This window comes from Oncorhynchus gorbuscha, unplaced genomic scaffold, assembly GCF_021184085.1.
Source record: "Oncorhynchus gorbuscha isolate QuinsamMale2020 ecotype Even-year unplaced genomic scaffold, OgorEven_v1.0 Un_scaffold_6819, whole genome shotgun sequence".
Taxonomy (NCBI): Eukaryota; Metazoa; Chordata; class Actinopteri; order Salmoniformes; family Salmonidae; genus Oncorhynchus; species Oncorhynchus gorbuscha.
This window is the reverse complement of record NW_025750335.1, coordinates 1,540-19,634: the sequence shown is the minus strand read 5'-3', so window position 1 is coordinate 19,634 and position 18,095 is coordinate 1,540. Positions and strand designations below refer to the sequence as shown.

At 43.7% G+C, this 18,095-nt stretch overlaps 1 pseudogene; it reads right to left on the bottom strand.

Annotated features, from left to right (window-relative positions):
* Nucleotides 1-13,417: 13,417 nt before the first annotated feature.
* Nucleotides 13,418-16,674, bottom strand: LOC124029557 (annotated as a pseudogene).
* Nucleotides 16,675-18,095: the final 1,421 nt, after the last annotated feature.

The window sequence follows — 18,095 nt, the reverse complement described above, 5'->3', positions numbered from 1 at the left end:
TCTAAAGCCATGATATCATTTTCTGGAATTTTACAAGCTGTTTAAAGGTACAGTCAACTTAGTGTATGTAAACTTCTGACCCTCCTGGAATTGTGATACAGTGAATTATAAGTGAAATAATCTGTAAACAATTGTTGGAAAAATTACTTGTCATGCTCAAAGTAGATGCCCTAACCGACTTGCCAAAACTATAGTTTGTTAACAAGAAATTTGTGGAGTGGTTGAAAAATGAATTTTAATGACTCCAACCTAAGTGTATGTAAACTTCTGACTTCAACAGTATAAGTCTCCAACTTCAGCGACTTTTACAAATCATTCCAGTCATTGGCAGCAGAGAACTGGAAGGAAAGGCGGCCAAAGTAGCTGTTGGATTTGGGGATGACCAGGGATATATACCTGCTGGAGCGCGTGCTACGGGTGGGTGTTGTTATGGTGACCAGTGAGCTGAGAGAAGGCGGAGCTTTAAAATAAGCGAGCACTGAGAAAGAAATCCCCAGCGGGCACCAGGATTCCCCGAATATCACTCCGGAGGAGGTAAGCGGGGTTCTCGGGGAGCCGGGATAGGAGCCGGGGTAGGCTGTACAAACTCACCACAGAGTGGGAAAAAATGACTGGGTGATTGGTGTTTTTTCCAGAGGTAGCAGACAGTCTCTGAGCTAACTCCCTGATTTGCTCCATAATAGCCTGTAACCCATGGTCGTGGCGTTCCGTCAAGGACCTGAGCCCTTCCAGGAGGTCCTGTACCAACTCCTCATGTCTCCTAATGGTGGCTCCCTGCAGGGAGACAGTGTGGCGGAGCTGGTCCAAGTCTGCTGGGTCTGTCATGGCCAGTTCCTACTATAAGGGCAAAAGGTGAGGCCCAGATGCAGACATGGGAGGCAGATGGTTGGAGTCTTACAATGTTTATTGATCCAAAAAGGGAGAAGGCAAGAGAATGGTCGTGGACAGGCAAAATAGGTCCAACCAGATAAGAGTCCAGAAGGTACAGAGTGGCAGAAAGGCTCGTGGTCAGGCAGGCAGAATGGTCAGGCAGGCAGAATGGTTAGTGCAGGCAGAATGGTCAGGCAGGCAGAATGGTTAGTGCAGGCAGAATGGTCAGTGCAGGCAGAATGGTCAGGCAGAAATGGTCAGGCAGGCATTAGGCAGAATGGTCAGGCAGGCATGGTCAATGGTCAGGCAGGCAGAATGGTCAGGCAGGCAGAATGGTTAGGCAGGCATAATGGTCAGGCAGGCAGAATGGTTAGTGCAGGCAGAATGGTCAGGCAGGCAGAATGGTTAGTGCAGGCAGAATGGTCAGGCAGGCAGAATGGTCAGTGCAGGCAGAATGGTCAGGCAGGCAGAATGGTCAGTGCAGGCAGAATGGTCAGGCAGGCAGAATGGTCAGGCAGGCAGAATGGTCAGGCAGGCAGAATGGTTAGTGCAGGCAGAATGGTCAGGCAGGCAGAATGGTCAGGCAGGCAGAATGGTCAGTGCAGGCAGAATGGTCAGGCAGGCAGAATGGTCAGGCAGGCAGAATGGTCAGGCAGGCAGAATGGTTAGTGCAGGCAGAATGGTCAGGCAGGCAGAATGGTTAGTGCAGGCAGAATGGTCAGTGCAGGCAGAATGGTCAGGCAGGCAGAATGGTCAGGCATGCAGAATGGTCAGGCAGGCAGAATGGTCAGGCAGGCAGAACGGTCAGTGCAGGCAGAATGGTCAGTTAGGCAGAACGGTCAGGCAGGCGGGTACAGAGTCCAGAAACAGGCCAGGGTCAAAACCGGAAGGACTAGGAAAAAGCTAATAGCAAAGGCAGGAGTACGGGGAAAACTGCTGTTTTACTCGGAAACGTACAAGACGAACTGGCACAGAGCGACAGGAAACACAGGGATAAATACACTGGTACAGAGAGACAGAAAACACAGGGATAAATACACTGGTACAGAGAGACAGGAAACACAGGGATAAATACACTGGTACAGAGAGACAGGAAACACAGTGATAAATACACTGGTACAGAGAGACAGGAAACACAGGGATAAATACACTGGTACAGAGAGACAGGAAACACAGGGATAAATACATTGGGGAAAACAAGTGACACCTGGAGGGGGTGGAGACAACAACGAGGACGGGTGAAACAGATCAGGGTGCGACATGGTGTACTTTCCTACTCGTGATTCAAACAGGCCCAGTCAGACTGACTTTGTTGTATCTGGCATGTTATCATTCACCAGTGGTGTATTTTCCTACTTGTGACTCATCTTAGACACATGGAAGGTAGGGTGAATACGGAGGGTATTGGGTAACACAAGACGGACAGCAGTGGAAATCAGGACTCTGGAGATGGGAAAAGGACCAATGAACCGGGGAGACAGGATGTTATCATTTACCAGTGGTGTACTTTAAAATACCTAATTGTCATACTTGAGTAAAAGTAAAGATACCTTAATAGAAAATGACTCAAGTGAAAGTCATTCAATAAAATACTACTTGTTCTTGGGCTCCAACACTAAGCCCACCAGATCAGAGGCAGTACGGATGATCAGGGAATACATTTTTTTTTGTCCTGCTAAGCATTTAAAATGTAACGAGTACTTTTGGGTGTCAGGGACATCTATGGAGTAAAAAGTCAATGTATTTTCGTGAGGAATGCAGTAAAGTAAAAGTTGTCAAAAAATATAAGTAGTAAAGTACAGATACCCCCCAAAAAACGACTTAAGTAAGTCACTCTGGATAAGAGCGTCTGCTAAATGACTAAAATATAAATGTAGTATTTTTATTTCATGTTACTTTACACCAGTGCCGTTTACAGCCTAGTAATTTCGATCATAAATGCCTGAATTGTAAAGCAATCATTTGGGAAAGGTTTAAGGGTTTGCTGAGTGAAAGTATTTAGCAGAGGGACAGAGAGAGGGGGGAGAGAGGGGGTAGAGGAGATAGAGAGAGAGGGGGGATAGAAAGGGGATATATATATATATATATATATATATATATATATATATATATATATATATATATATAGAGAGAGAGAGATAGAGAGAGAGAGGGGGATAGAAAAGGCATATATATATATATATATATATATATATATATATATATATATATATATAGAGAGAGAGAGAGAGAGAGAGAGAGAGGATAGAAAGGGGGATATATATATATATATATATATATAGAGAGAGAGAGAGAGAGAGAGAGAGAGAGAGAGAGAGAGAGATAGAGAGAGAGGATAGAGAGAGAGAGAGAGAGGGGGATAGAAAGGGGTATATATATATATATATATATATATATATATATATATATATATATATATAGAGAGAGAGAGAGAGAGAGAGAGGATAGAAAGGGGGATATATATATATATATATATATATATATATAGAGAGAGAGAGAGAGAGAGAGAGAGAGAGAGAGAGACAGAGAGAGAGAGAGAGAGAGAGAGAGAGAGAGAGAGAGAGAGAGAGAGAGAGAGACAGACAGAGAGAGAGAGAGAGACAGAGAGAGAGAGACAGAGACAGAGAGAGAGAGACAGAGAGAGAGAGAGAGAGAGAGAGAGAGAGAGAGAGACAGAGACAGAGAGAGAGAGAGAGAGAGAGAGAGAGAGAGAGAGAGAGAGAGAGAGAGAGAATAAATAAATGAGAGGACCAACTGTGTTTATATTAGATGTCTGACTGATTTAATGGGAGGATTGTGGGAAAGTGATTACCCTGAGCTAAGCAGAACTTTCCTTTCCTGTTGTCAATGGGAATCATTATAGGGAAATAGTATACTATTGTTTGTCTATTGTATATAAATCAGAATACAAAAGTGCATATTTGCGACAGTAACACACTGGTGGCATGGCTACGGAGTCTCATAAAAGAGCTTCAAAGTTACAGGGTCATGCCTCACTGGCGGACTTTAGAAGTGGCCACATTAAATAGCCGCCTGCAAGCCAGCCTGCCAGCCACCAATCTCCTGTATTTTATTGGGAGCCACAATGCAAACCACTTCTGTTCTAAACATGCTGTTGTTAACAACAGAAAGGTTCTAGAGGACTTGTCTCCTCTGTCCATGTGATTGTGTAAGCATTAACTCTGATGTGGTCTCAGCCGCTATCACTCTATCCTTTCACAGAGTTAGAATGGAACCCTATATGGAATGGAACCCTATATGGACTGGAACCCTGAATGGAATGGAACCCTGAATGGAATGGAACCCTGAATGGAATGGAACCCTGTATGGAATGGAACCCTGTATGGAATGGAACCCTGAATGGAATGGAATGGAACCCTATATGGAATGGAACCCTATATGGAATGGAATGGAACACTATATGGAATGGAACCCTGAATGGAATAGAACCGTATATGGAATGGAACCCTGAATGGAATGGAACCCTGAATGGAATGGAACCCTATATAGAATGGAACCCTATATGGAATGGAACCCTGAATGGAATGGAACCGTATATGGAATGGAACCCTGAATGGAATGGAACCCTGAATGGAATGGAACCCTATATAGAATGGAACCCTGTATGGAATGGAACCCTGTATGGAATGGAACCCTGAATGGAATGGAATGGAACCCTGAATGGAATGGAACCCGATATGGAATGGAATGGAACCCTATATGGAATGGAACCCTATATGGAATGGAACCCTATATGGAATGGAACCCTGTATGGAATGGAACCCTACATGGAATGGAACCCTGTATGGAATGGAACCCTGAATGGAATGGAATGGAACCCTGAATGGAATGGAACCCAATATGGAATGGAACTCTATATGGAATGGAACCCAATATGGAATGGAACCCTGAATGGAATGGAACCCGATATGGAATGGAACCCTGTATGGAATGGAACCCTGTATGGAATGGAACCTTATATGGAATGGAATGGAACCCTATATGGAATGGAGTCCTATATGGAATGGAACCTTGTATGGAATGGAATGGAACCCTATATGGAATGGAGTCCTATATGGAATGGAACCTTCTATGGAATGGAACCCTATATGTAATGGAACCCTATATGGAATGGAACCCTGTATGGAATGGAACCCTATATGGAATGGATTCCTATATGGAATGGAACCTTGTATGGAATGGAATGGAACCCTATATGGAATGGAACCCTGAATGGAATGGAATCCTATATGGAATGGAACCTTGTATGGAATGGAATGGAACCCTATATGGAATGGAACCCTATATGGAATGGAACCCTATATGGAATGGAACCCTGTATGGAATGGAATGGAACCCTATATGGAATGGAACACTATATGGAATGGAACCTTGTATGGAATGGAATGGAACCCTATATGGAATGGAGTCCTATATGGAATGGAACCTTGTATGGAATGGAATGGAATGCTATATGGAATGGAACACTGAATGGAATGGAACCCTATATGGAATGGAACCCTATATGGAATGGAGCCCTATATGGAATGGAACCCTGTATGGAATGGAACCCTATATGGAATGGAATGGAACCCTATATGGAATGGAACCCTGTATGGAATGGAACCCTATATGGAATGGAACCCTGTATGGAATGGAACCGTGTATGGAATGGAACCCTATATGGAATGGAACCCTGTATGGAATGGAACCCTCTATGGAATGGAACCCTATATGGTATTGAATGGAACCCGGTATGGAATAGAACCCTATATGGAATGGAACCCTATATGGAATGGAACCCTGTATGGAATGGAACCCTATATGGAATGGAAACCTGTATGGAATGGAACCGTGTATGGAATGGAACCCTATATGGAATGGAACCCTGTATGGAATGGAAACCTCTATGGAATGGAACCCTATATGGTATTGAATGGAACCCGGTATGGAATAGAACCCTATATGGAATGGAACCCTGTTTTTTTTTTTTTTTTTTTCCACCTTTATTTAACCAGGTAGGCTAGTTGAGAACACCTTTATTTAACCAGGTAGGCTAGTTGAGAACACCTTTATTTAACCAGGTAGGCTAGTTGAGAACACCTTTATTTAACCAGGTAGGCTAGTTGAGAACACCTTTATTTAACCAGGTAGGCTAGTTGAGAACAAGTTCTCATTTGCAACTGCGACCTGGCCAAGATAAAGCATAGCAGTGTGAACAGACAACACAGAGTTACACATGGAGTAAACAATTAACCAGTCAATAACACAGAGAAAAAAAGGGGAGTCTATATACAATGTGTGCAAAAGGCATGAGGAGGTAGGCGAATAATTACAATATTGCAGATTAACACTGAAGTGATAAATGATCATGTACAGGTAGAGATATTGGTGTGCAAAAGAGCAGAAAAGTAAATAAATAAAAACTGTGGGGATGAGGTAGGTGAAAATGGGTGTGCTATTTACCAATAGATTATGTACAGCTGCAGCGATCGGTTAGCTGCTCAGCTAGCTGATGTTTGAAGTTGGTGAGGGATATAAAAGTCTCCAACTTCAGCGATTTTTGCAATTCGTTCCAGTCACAGGCAGCAGAGTACGTATGGAATGGAACCCTGTATGGAATGGAACCCTATATGGAATGGAATGGAACCCTATATGGAATGGAACCCTGTATGGTATTGAATGGAACACTGTATGGAATGGAACCCTATATGGAATGGAACCCTGTATGGACTGGAACCCTATATGGAATGGAACCCTATATGGAATGGAACCCTATATGGAATGGAACCCTATATGGAATGGAACCCTGTATGGAATGGAACCTTATATGGAATGGAACCCTATATGGAATGGAACCCTGAATGGAATGGAACCCGATATGGAATGGAACCTTATATGGAATGGAACCCTATATGGAATGGGACCCTATATGGAATGGAACCCTGTATGGAATGGAACCCTACATGGAATGGAACCCTGTATGGAATGGAACCCTGAATGGAATGGAATGGAACCCTGAATGGAATGGAACCCAATGTGGAATGGAACCCTATATGGAATGGAACCCTATATGGAATGGAACCCTGAATGGAATGGAACCCTGTATGGAATGGAACGGAACCCTATATGGAATGGAACCCTGTATGGAATGGAGTCCTATATGGAATGGAAACTTGTATGGAATGGAATGGAACCCTATATGGAATGGAGTCCTATATGGAATGGAACCTTGTATGGAATGGAATGGAACCCTATATGGAATGGAGTCCTATATGGAATGGAACCCTGAATGGAATGGAACCCTGTATGGAATGGAACCCTATATGGAATGGAACCCTATATGGAATGGAACCCTGTATGGAATGGAACCCTATATGGAATGGATTCCTATATGGAATGGAACCTTGTATGGAATGGAATGGAACCCTATATGGAATGGAACCCTGAATGGAATGGAATCCTATATGGAATGGAACCTTGTATGGAATGGAATGGAACCCTATATGGAATGGAACCCTATATGGAATGGAACCCTATATGGAATGGAACCCTGTATGGAATGGAATGGAACCCTATATGGAATGGAACACTATATGGAATGGAACCTTGTATGGAATGGAATGGAACCCTATATGGAATGGAGTCCTATATGGAATGGAACCTTGTATGGAATGGAATGGAACCCTATATGGAATGGAGTCCTATATGGAATGGAACCTTGTATGGAATGGAATGGAATGCTATATGGAATGGAACCCTGAATGGAATGGAACCCTATATGGAATGGAACCCTATATGGAATGGAGCCCTATATGGAATGGAACCCTGTATGGAATGGAACCCTATATGGAATGGAATGGAACCCTATATGGAATGGAACCCTCTATGGAATGGAACCCTATATGGAATGGAACCCTGTATGGAATGGAACCGTGTATGGAATGGAACCCTATATGGAATGGAACCCTGTATGGAATGGAACCCTCTATGGAATGGAACCCTATATGGTATTGAATGGAACCCGGTATGGAATAGAACCCTATATGGAATGGAACCCTGTTTTTTTTTTTTTTTTTTTTCCACCTTTATTTAACCAGGTAGGCTAGTTGAGAACACCTTTATTTAACCAGGTAGGCTAGTTGAGAACACCTTTATTTAACCAGGTAGGCTAGTTGAGAACACCTTTATTTAACCAGGTAGGCTAGTTGAGAACACCTTTATTTAACCAGGTAGGCTAGTTGAGAACACCTTTATTTAACCAGGTAGGCCAGTTGAGAACACCTTTATTTAACCAGGTAGGCCAGTTGAGAACACCTTTATTTAACCAGGTAGGCTAGTTGAGAACACCTTTATTTAACCAGGTAGGCTAGTTGAGAACACCTTTATTTAACCAGGTAGGCTAGTTGAGAACACCTTTATTTAACCAGGTAGGCTAGTTGAGAACACCTTTATTTAACCAGGTAGGCTAGTTGAGAACACCTTTATTTAACCAGGTAGGCTAGTTGAGAACACCTTTATTTAACCAGGTAGGCTAGTTGAGAACAAGTTCTCATTTGCAACTGCGACCTGGCCAAGATAAAGCATAGCAGTGTGAACAGACAACACAGAGTTACACATGGAGTAAACAATTAACAAGTCAATAACACAGAGAAAAAAGGGGAGTCTATATACAATGTGTGCAAAAGGCATGAGGAGGTAGGCAAATAATTACAATATTGCAGATTAACACTGAAGTGATAAATGATCATGTACAGGTAGAGATATTGGTGTGCAAAAGAGCAGAAAAGTAAATAAATAAAAACTGTGGGGATGAGGTAGGTGAAAATGGGTGTGCTATTTACCAATAGATTATGTACAGCTGCAGCGATCGGTTAGCTGCTCAGATAGCTGATGTTTGAAGTTGGTGAGGGAGATAAAAGTCTCCAACTTCAGCGATTTTTGCAATTCGTTCCAGTCACAGGCAGCAGAGTACGTATGGAATGGAACCCTGTATGGAATGGAACCCTATATGGAATGGAATGGAACCCTATATGGAATGGAACCCTGTATGGTATTGAATGGAACACTGTATGGAATGGAACCCTATATGGAATGGAACCCTGTATGGACTGGAACCCTATATGGAATGGAACCCTATATGGAATGGAACCCTATATGGAATGGAACCCTATATGGAATGGAACCCTGTATGGAATGGAACCTTATATGGAATGGAACCCTGAATGGAATGGAATGGAACCCTGAATGGAATGGAACCCAATGTGGAATGGAACCCTATATGGAATGGAACCCAATATGGAATGGAACCCTGAATGGAATGGAACCCTGTATGGAATGGAACCCTGTATGGAATGGAACCCTGTATGGAATGGAACGGAACCCTATATGGAATGGAACCCTGTATGGAATGGAGTCCTATATGGAATGGAAACTTGTATGGAATGGAATGGAACCCTATATGGAATGGAGTCTATATGGAATGGAACCTTGTATGGAATGGAATGGAACCCCTATATGGAATGGAGTCCTATATGGAATGGAACCTTGTATGGAATGGAATGGAACCCTATATGGAATGGAACCCTGAATGGAATGGAACCCTATATGGAATGGAACCCTATATGGAATGGAACCCTATATGGAATGGAACCCTGTATGGAATGGAACCCTATATGGTATGGATTCCTATATGGAATGGAACCTTGTATGGAATGGAATGGAACTCTATATGGAATGGAACCCTGTATGGAATGGAACCCTATATGGAATGGAACCCTGTGTGGAATGGAACCTATATGGAATGGAACCCTGTATGGAATGGAACCCTATATGGAATGGAACCCTGTATGGAATGGAACCCTATATGGAATGGAACCCTATATGGTATTGAATGGAACCCGGTATGGAATGGAACCCTATATGGAATGGAACCCTGTATGGAATGGAACCCTGTATGGAATTGGAACCCTATATGGAATGGAACCCTATATGGAATGGAACCCTGTATGGTATTGAATGGAACCCTGTATGGTATTGAATGGAACACTGTATGGAATGGAACCCTATATGGAATGGAACCCTGTATGGAATGGAACCCTATATGGAATGGAACCCTATATGGAATGGAACCTTATATGGAATGGAACCCTATATGGAATGGAACCCTGTATGGAATGGAACCCTATATGGAATGGATCCCTGTATGGTATTGAATGGAACCCTACGTCTTTTATTGTATAATAGTAGTATACATTTAACCACCACAAGAGCAACAGTTTGTATCTTCATTTTATTTTTCAAAAATATCTTGATTGGACGGGCTATCATGATCAGTAAATGGAAAAAACAACAAAACATTTCCCATCAAATATAGTCTTGTATCTTAATTAATGCTCGTGTTTTCTTTGAATACGTACAAATGCAAACCTGTGTACATTTTCAAAATGGAATTTACATATTATTTTGGTTTCAGTGGGAACATAAAATAATACCACACGATGCTCTTCAAAAATGTGAGAATAGACATCCATATTATTTAAATGTTCAACTTTATTAAGTCTTATCTAGGGGAACATGTGTAATCTTCACATGGCCATGCATTGTCGTCAGTGGGAGACTAAGGGCTCTATTCAATACGTATAAACGAGTTCAGCGCTACATGGTGATTGAAATGTAAAGGTAATGTTCCTGCGTTTAGTGGATACTGCATCACGGTAAACGCTGCATTATGTCCCGGATACTGCATCACGATAAACGCTGCATGTCAGCTCAATCTTACATTTACATTTCTATTGCACAATCTGTAACGCTTCAGCGATCTGTAACGCCTCAGCGATCTGTAACGCCTCAGCGATCTGTAACGCCTCAGCGATCTGTAACACTTCGCTCCAGCGATATGTAATGCTTCAGAGACCTATAACTCTTCAGAGATCTGTAATGCTTCAGAGATCTGTAACTCTTCAGAGACATGTAACTCTTCAGAGATATGTAACTCTTCAGAGATCTGTAACTCTTCAGAGACCTGTAACTCTTCAGAGATCTGTAACTCTTCAGAGATCTGTAACTCTTCAGAGATCTGTAACTCTTCAGAGATCTGTAACTCTTCAGAGACCTGTAACTCTTCAGAAGATCTGTAACTCTTCAGAGATCTAGCAATGCTTCAGAGACCTGTAACACTTCAGAGATCTGTAACTCTTCAGAGACCTGTAACTCTTCAGAGATCTGTAATGCTTCAGAGATCTGTAACTCTTCAGAGATCTGTAACATTTCGCTCCAGCGATCTGTAACTCTTCAGAGATCTGTAACTCTTCAGAGATCTGTAACTCTTCAGAGATCTGTAACGCTTCAGCAATCTGTAACGCTTCAGCAATCTGTAACGCCTCTGTGATCTGTAACACTTGGCTCAGCGATCTGTAACGCCTCAGCGATCTGTAATGCCTCAGCGATCTGTAACGCCTCAGCGATCTGTAACACTTCGCTCCAGCGATATGTAATGCTTCAGAGACCTATAACTCTTCAGAGATCTGTAATGCTTCAGAGATCTGTAACTCTTCAGAGACATGTAACTCTTCAGAGATATGTAACTCTTCAGAGATCTGTAACTCTTCAGAGACGTGTAACTCTTCAGAGATCTGTAACTCTTCAGAGATCTGTAACTCTTCAGAGATCTGTAACTCTTCAGAGATCTGTAACTCTTCAGAGACCTGTATCTCTTCAGAGATCTGTAACTCTTCAGAGATCTGTAATGCTTCAGAGACCTGTAACACTTCAGAGATCTGTAACTCTTCAGAGACCTGTAACTCTTCAGAGATCTGTAATGCTTCAGAGATCTGTAACTCTTCAGAGATCTGTAACTCTTCAGAGATCTGTAACATTTCGCTCCAGCGATCTGTAACTCTTCAGAGATCTGTAACTCTTCAGAGATCTGTAACTCTTCAGAGATCTGTAACGCTTCAGCAATCTGTAACGCTTCAGCAATCTGTAACGCCTCTGTGATCTGTAACACTTCGCTCCAGCGATCTGTAACGCTTCAGAGATCTGTAATGCTTCAGAGATCCGGACAGAATAGAGCCCTTAAGTGAACATTGCAGTGGAAATTCAACCCTTAAAGTTGGTGCTATCATTATTCTTCTGTCTTCTTCAATTTTGTAGAACCAGCATCAAGGTACAGGAAGATATTTACTAGAGTAACTTTTATAATTCTGTAGCTGTTGACAGTTTTGGTTAAGGAGGAGGAAGAGGAGGAAGGGAGGAGGAGGACAGAAGAAAAGAGAAGCACCAGAAGAAGATTTGAATTCCTCTTCAGTAAACTGTTATCATTCAACCTAACAAATTCCCTTCAAGAGAGACAGAATATTTTGTCTGTTTCTTTTCTTTGTGCAAATCAATGCTGTGTGTCTGACAGATCTTACTTCTTAGTCCCTGGGTAACGTCCCCAGTCAGTCAGACCAGCACATAGCAACATTTTTTTTTCAGAGGAAGGGATGACTGACTGTCAAAGGATGGAGAAGAGACAAGAGGGATGAGTGTCCTGTCACTGGAAAGTCTGGCAGATACTGACACGGTCACACACTCCTGTCACTGGGAGTTGAAGGTTTGGCAGAGTGCCACACATAGAAATAGGAGTACTTGAACAGACATTCTCAAATGGACATTCCCATTACTAGAACGGACATTCCCATTACTAGAATGGACATTCCCATTACTAGAAAACGGACATTCCCATTACTAGAACGGACATTCCCATTACTAGAATGGACATTCCCATTACTAGAACGGGCATTCCCATTACTAGAACGGGCATTCCCATTACTAGAACGGACATTCCCATTACTAGAATGGACATTCCCATTACTAGAACGGACATTCCCATTACTAGAACGGACATTCCCATGACTAGAATGGACATTCCCATTACTAGAAAACGGACATTCCCATTACTAGAACGGACATTCCCATGACTAGAATGGACATTCCCATTACTAGAAAACGGACATTCCCATTACTAGAACAGACATTCCCATTACTAGAACGGACATTCCCATTACTAGAACGGGCATTCCCATTACTAGAACGGACATTCCCATTACTAGAAAACGGACATTCCCATTACTAGAACGGACATTCCCATTACTAGAATGGGCATTCCCATTACTAGAACAGACATTCCCATTACTAGAATGGGCATTCCCATTACTAGAACAGACATTCCCATTACTAGAACGGACATTCCCATTACTAGAACGGACATTCCCATTACTAGAATCGACATTCCCATTACTAGAACGGACATTCCCATTACTAGAACACACATTCCCATTACTAGAATGGACATTCCCATTACAACAACGGACATTCCCATTACTAGAATGGACATTCCCATTACTAGAATGGACATTCCCATTACTAGAATGGACATTCCCATTACTAGAATGAACATTCCCATTACTATAATGAACATTCCCATTGAAGTCAAATAGTAATTCTATTTCTAGGGTGTCACACACAGCCGTTCTCATGTCAGCTTGCGTTGCAGCCTCTCTACCATAGTGTGAGGCACGGGGGTAGAGGGAAGGAGCCAGCGTGCACAGGAAGCGGCCAATAGGGTGAGACCTAGGCCCCATGCGCAGAACATGGACCAGCCGTATCCGTGACTGATGTCCTCTGGGATACCATACATATACCGAGGATAACGGGACAGTTGGAAGTTGATCCCTGCTACACATGTACACAGAGAGATGATATGCAGCATGTTCCTGATGGGACAGAGAGAGAGAGAGAGAGAGAGAGAGAGTGGGGGGAGAGAGAGAGGAGAGAGAGAGAGAGTGGGGAGAGAGAGAGGGAGAGGGAGAGAGAGAGAGAGTGGGGGGGAGAGAGAGGGGAGAGAGAGAGTGGGGGGAGAGAGAGAGAGAGAGAGAGAGAGAGAGAGTGGGGGGAGAGAGAGAGAGAGGGGGAGAGAGTGGGGGAGGGGAAGATGGAAGGGGGAGAGAGGGGGGGCAGGGGTGGGAGATGGAAGAGGGGAGAGAGAGAAAGAGAGAGAGGGAGGGAAGCTGAGAGAGTGGGGGGGGAGAGAGAGAGGGAGAGAGAGAGTGAGAGAGAGAGAGTGGGGGGAGAGAGAGAGGGAGAGGAGTGGGGGGGAGAGAGAGAGGGAGAGTGGGGGAGACAGAGAGAGTGGGGGGAGAGAGAGGGAGAGAGTGGGGAGAGAGAGAGGGAGAGAGTGGGGGAGACAGAGAGTGGGGGAGAGAGAGGGAGAGAGAGAGTGGGGGAGAGAGAGAGGGAGAGAGAGAGTGAGAGAGAGAGAGGGAGAGAGAGTGGGGGGAGACAGAGAGAGAGTGGGGAGAGGGAGAGAGAGTGGGGGAGAGAGAGAGAGTGTGGAGGGGGAGAGAGAGGGAGAGAGAGTGGGAGAGAGAGAGGAGAGAGAGTGGGGGGGAGAGTGGGGGGGAGAGAGAGAGGGAGAGAGAGAGAGTGGGGGAGAGAGAGAGGGGGATTATTTCACCCGTGTGTCCGTTCTTCCAGTCTAGCCATCTTCTACATACATGGACAAAATATATGAACCGTTTCATGCATTTGTCGATGGTATTATAATTATAACTGTATTCCAAATTGAACCTTAGTCCATACTCCCTAGTCCCCTAATACCTGGTCACTCCTGCCGAGCTGAGCGGATTCTTACCAAGCCAATCAGAGGGCAAGATCATACGTATATCTATCCAATCATCTCAGATTCTACAGGAGCGACTAGATTTGCGGTAGATTAGAATTCAGCATATTTCTGCCGAGCAGGACAATGCTTACGTCCCAAATGGCACCCTAATACCCCCATAGGGCTGTTGTGACAGGGAATATGGTGCCGTGGTAGGACTCACACAATGCATCACTCTCCATAAAATAAAAAAAACACTGACGCCCCCAAGTGGTGCTTTGTGAAGTAATGCTATGTTCTTCTACTGTACAGCAACTCTCCAGTACTCAGCTCTCAGGAGGAATAACAGTACTGTTACGTGCTGCGTGCGTGCGCGTGTGTGTTATAAAACAGTTCTCCGCTTACCTCCCATGAGAAAGAGCAGTCCGCTACGTGCTGCATCAGGTCATGCTGCTGACAGCAGCCCGGAAACCTCGATCACCCAGCAAACAGTATGATGGACATACATGCGATGAAACTGACTGTCATTCTCTGCAGGTCTACACGGAGGGCGAAAGAAAATTGGATGAAGAAATTCGATCCGAGCACGTCAGCAAATATACAATCTTGCTAACCCTTTACCTAAAACGTGCAGGGACAATGCTTCATAACTTGTTAAAAGCATGTATGAGGCGTTATGATTTGGGGGCGGCAGGTAAAGCCTAGTGTTTTCGAACGTTGGACCAGTAACCAAAAGTGATTGCTAGAACGTATCCCTGAGCTGACAAGGTATAAATCTGTCGTTCTGCCCCTGAGCAATTAACCCACTGTTCCCCGGGTAGGCCTTCATCGTAAATAAAAAATAGGTTCTTAACTGACTTGCCTAGTTGAATAAAATAAAAAATTATTATATATTCTAATACGGCTTATAATATGGTAATTCCTCTATGAAGGATATTTTTTAACTGAATCATAATGTCTGTTATTAAGTCGGGATCATTATGAGATGACGTTGTTGTTACAGTTTCTTTCTTCTTCGCCTGGACAGAGATGAAGATTAAAAAGGGGATATTGTGGGTAAACTTACGGAGTGCGTGCCACTCATCCTGACGAATAGTCTTGATTATATTGATGCTCAGCTTTCTGGGGAGGGCTAAAAAGTATAGTAGTAGTATTTTATTGGTGTGCAGCGCTAGACTAAACCTGCAGAGAGGAAGGAACAAAAACAAAACGTAGTTTCCTACGGAGGAGGCCATATTGAAACGACAAAAAACAAATATTATTGCATATGTTGTCTGCAGAGGAAAAATACAAAATGGCTAGTAGCATAGATTCATCACATATTGTCAATGTTTATATAACTGTTTTCTTCTTCGTTGGCTTAGAGTCTTAGTTGCAGCTCTGTTGCCTGTAGGCTTCTCTCAGAAAGCATCACACAGAGGAGTAGGCCTAGTCTAGTGCAGTACGCCCCCGTGAACTCCCTAACAACGTTGAGGTGGCACAAATAAATCAAACAGTAGTGTCACATTGTGAATCAAATTATGGATGCAAAGCCTAGTTGCTGCAGCATATAGGCCTGAATGTGGGCGGACCGCTAACCGATAAATCAACATTCAGCACCTCGGATAGCTTAAATTCCGATGAAGATTTCACCACACATCAATGCGCATAAATAGGGCTTGTCTGCCAAAGACTATAGCGCCACTGACATTATGAAATTATATTATAGGCTCTAAACAACATATTGTTTATCATGTGACGTGATCAAATGATGAAACCTTTAAAGATGAGATCCTCTGTCTCCAGGTCGAATCCCTCCCGATGACATTTTCTCCACAGCCCGAGATGGTGGAGTTGTACTGCCGACTGCAGAGGGACTCCATGGCGGGGCGGGGGCAAGAAGTGCCGCTTAGCCCGCAGGAGGAGTCCTCCACTCGACCCCTTCCTCTCCACGTTATTCTCCTTCGGTAGCATACGGAGTGGGAGGTTCTGGTTGGAGAAAATATAGATGAATCCAGGGTCGTTCCTTTTGCTGGAATAATTCTTACAACGTTCCCTGTGCCTCCTCGCATCCGTCTCGTACCAATTGTCAGTACATATTGCGACTGCTATGAGTCCCAACGCGCAAAACGCCAGAAACAATCCCGCGACCGTCAACGTCCTCATAGCAGACATGATGTTCCACCGGACGCGGTAGTGTATAGAGATTCCTTCTGTTCGACAGTTGGGGGAGGGGGAGGGGGGTCCTCTCTCTCGCGCCTGCTGCCTGGATAATTTATTCCCCGGGTAGCAATCACCGGTTCGTGCTGGGGGATTTCGTCGCTCTCTGCCGCAGCATTAATATGAAATCATCCTTGGCCAGTATTGATAACAGATCTCGTTGATTGGTCCAAATACCAGTAATCATTAAGCTATTTTTGTTGTTGTAAAAAACGTCAAGGCAGGCTGGTGTTTTGGTACCAGTCTCGTTGGCTGTTGATCTATCCAATATGATGTTGTTCAAGAGGGATTCGTACTGAGTTTTAAAACATTGTTTTTGTATTTAACCCTTATTTTACCAGGCAAATTGAACACATTGTATCTATAACAACGACCTGGGAAGAAGTTACAACGGAGAGGAGGGGAGGAGGGGGGGGTGAAAGAGCCAATTGGAAGCTGGGGAGGATGATTAGGTGGTCATGATGGTATGAGGGTCTTATTGGGAATTTAGCCAGTACACCAGGGTTAACACCCCTACTCTTATGATAAATGCCATGGGATCTTTAGTGACCACAGTGAGTCTACTAGTAAATGCCAGCAGATGGGGACAGAGCTAACATTTAATCATTATGCGTCAGCCGAACACACTAATATAGGATTTTCACGGTCCGTACATATACTCAAATTAAAGAAAGAAAGAGATACACTTTACAGTTGTAACGGAATACTGTTAGGACCGATAACCCAAACAATTCTGTACATCACCGTCTGCTTTCCACGGTTTCCAGTAGCCAGGGTCGTTTCTTTGTGGGGCCTCAGGTGGAGATGAGCTGTGTGTGTTGTGGTCGGTGAGGTTGGCTGCTGTGGCAACCTGCAGGCTGTGAAACCAATCCCACATTGTTGAACAACACACATCACATGCTACTTTGGTGTGGTCAACCCTTGTGTCTTTGAGAGAGAGAGAGAGTGTGAGAGAGAGAGAGAGAGAGAGAGAGAGAGAGAGAGAGAGAGAGAGAGAGAGAGAGAAGAGAGAGAGAGAGAGAGAGAGAGAGAGAGAGAGAGAGAGAGAGAGATTGGGCACGTGTGTGTGTACCCATGTGACTTCTTGGATGTCCCTTCTATTCTTAAATAAATTATAGAACTCTGAAACATTTTCTTTTTCTAACAGACCTCATCCTGTATTTTTCCATAACTTCAGGTCTGAGACAGACGATTCGTCCAAAATGGCACCCTATTCCCTATGTAGTGCAGTACTTTAACCAGAGCCCTATGGGCCCTCCTGAGCCCTGGTCTAAGTAGTGCACTCTAAAAGGAATAGTGTGCTTTTTGAGGGGGAACTAAGAATGACAGTTAATGTGAAGACGCTCTCTGAGCAGTTGTGCAAGAGAGAGACGATGTTTCT